The 2,389-nt window shown below is 46.0% G+C and overlaps 1 protein-coding gene and 1 long non-coding RNA gene across 2 annotated transcripts in view; one reads left to right on the top strand and one right to left on the bottom strand.

Moving 5' to 3' along the window:
- Positions 1 to 2,389, bottom strand: part of ZCCHC24 (zinc finger CCHC-type containing 24) — a 285,478-nt gene that overhangs the window by 152,586 nt on the left and 130,503 nt on the right. The gene's annotated exons all lie outside the window — the stretch shown is intronic.
- The window catches only part of LOC109287352, a 7,533-nt gene continuing 6,911 nt past the window's right edge, over positions 1,768 to 2,389 (top strand). The window contains exon 1 of the long non-coding RNA XR_002094838.1: positions 1,768 to 2,157. This is a non-coding gene — a long non-coding RNA (uncharacterized LOC109287352). The remainder of the gene's footprint in view (positions 2,158 to 2,389) is intronic.

Genomic DNA, 2,389 nt, shown 5'->3' with positions numbered 1-2,389 from the left:
ACTGACTGGGAGCCTTTTCCAAGCAGCCGTAAATGCAACCATCTATAAATATCCTGTTACCCCGTGCTCTTTTGTGCAGTTAGGTGCATGTAACTCCATCCAGCCCTGCTAGCTTTTACAGCAGATTTCACAGACTTGCAGAGTCTTTGCCAAAGTTGTCTATGAGTTTGAAGCAAAACATTTCATTGTGTACCTAAGCAATCTTCTGTGTTTATGATGATCTAGAAGGAGTCTGAATTATTCAGTGGGATAGATGCAGGCTATGTCACTGAGGAAAGTGTCTTTACAGAATGTAACATGACATCATGGACGCACACAAACATTCTCAAGGCCATTTAAAACTTTGTTTTTAGATGAAGCTTTGCTAGACAAAGGCAAAAGAGAGTACAGGCAGATGAACTATGAAATTTCTAAACACACACCATAAATAAGTGGCCTGTTCTTTCTTTTCCCTGTTAATCCAGATCAAGGGACAGTGAGTGCTTCTTGATCAAAGATCTTCAGTTACATCAAACATGTAATAGATAGAGGCAGTAGCTTATTTTTTTTCTTATAAACCTTGCCAAGAGGCTCTGGGCATTTGAGTATAAACACCATCCCAGGCAATCTGAGGCACACACTTCTCTAGGGTAATGACTCAAGGAATTTGGCCCAGCTCTGACAGGGGTTAGTCATAAGGCTGCCACCCACCATTTTAATCTGGGCTGAATTGCTTCCCTCTTCTAATCCTATTTGATAATGGCCAGAATCCAAAAGGTTCAGATAAACGCCCTCAAGTTTGGATTTCTGTCTAAACCTCCTAAGCCTGCAAAAGTGAGCTGACATGTCCAGATGATGGACTCTCTCTTTAGATTTTTAGTGCTTGCTGCTATCTGCTTAGGATGGAAATACCATGATAATAACTTTTTCTGTAGTACTCAGTGCATCTGCTTCCTGTCCCAGCTGGAATTAGGAATGACACAGGTGATTAACATGAAACAAGATGAGGCAAAGCCAAGTATCCAAGTATCCAAACTTTTTTAGATGTCAATAAAAGGTCAGTTGGAATTTGATTCAGAGAGATCTGGGGAAATGCTTCCATTTTACCAGATTCAAACTAGTCTCAATTTGGATTATGACAAAAGCCCATCCAGCAAAATAATTTATCACACCAGCTCTTTGAGGAAGAGAAAACCACTTTTAATGAGACCAAAGTCACCAGAAATCCTAAATGAGACAGGGCCCTCTCCAAACACCAGACTAAAACAAAACTTTAAGAGTCACCCTTAGCTTTGCAGATGTCTACAAAGGCTCTTAGCACTTAAATGAACTCCGTACTATGAACCCCACCAAAACAACTACACTTGCTGCTGTGGAAAAAGTTTGACCCCATATCTGTCTATTGTGAAGGCAAGCTTATACATCCATTCTACAGACTGGATATAGTTTAAAGTTTACTCTCAGAAAAGAAAGTTCACTGTTACAAAGCCACAAAGCCAGGCAGTCCTTTCTCCATTAGGTTCCCTTCTGCATCTTACCACTGATGGCTCTGGCTGTCAATGCCATGAAAGTAAGACTGCACTTCCCTAGGAGATAAACCTACTGAGAACACCATCACTTAAAATAAAGGAGAAAAGAATATAGGGGAAATTACTGCTTTTGAAAGCATATATAGCAGCATTAAAAATGCACTCACTTGAAGGAAAAGGAAGGGCTGTTCTGCAGAGGGACAGCGTGAAGAGACAGAGTTTGTCCCAGGACAACACCATTTACCCCGAGGGCGAGTGAAGCTGCTTTGGAGGTAGCCCTCTTGGAAGTGGGAAGGGTGATATAACCCCAGCAGGGTTTGAAGGAGAGACATTAGCAAAAGCCTGGGAAGAGTCCTGGCCTGGGCTTGGTTAAAAGAGGGGAGAGGCTTGGCTAAAAGAGGGGAGCAGTTTTCCCGGGGAGGAAAACAAAGGAGATAAACCAGGGAAAAGACCTCCCCATGGCTGCCCCTCCTAGAGCCCCTGGCAGAGCCCTGTAGAAGTAGCAGGAGAGGCTGAAGCGAGAGTGCTGCACTGTGTCCTTCTCCCTCCTTTCCTCCTTGGAGCCCTGCTGGGGCAGAAAAAGAGAGGAGCTGTCTGTGAGGAGACTCTGAGCCTGGGAAGACCCTCCTGCAAGCCCCTGTGTGGCTGAGTGAGCACAGCAGGGGAGGGGGACACGGGACCAAGGGGAGACTGCTGGAGACTGCCCTGGCTCCCCCTCCCCCTGCAAAAAGGCCCCTGGGAGGCGCAGGCTCAGGGGGGTGGAGGGAACGCTGGGCTAGAGGGGCAGAGACTGCTCCAGCCACCAGAAGCCCCAGGTCAGGCAGGGCCCAGGGGCTGCCTTTGCCAAGTGCTATGAGGCTGTGCTGGGCAGGGGAAACTAC

The sequence above is a fragment of the Gavialis gangeticus genome, unplaced genomic scaffold (assembly GCF_001723915.1).
Source record: "Gavialis gangeticus isolate Ggan-Ray unplaced genomic scaffold, GavGan_comp1, whole genome shotgun sequence".
In the NCBI taxonomy this organism is placed as follows: Eukaryota; Metazoa; Chordata; order Crocodylia; family Gavialidae; genus Gavialis; species Gavialis gangeticus.
This window is presented reverse-complemented; position numbering and strand designations above follow the sequence as displayed.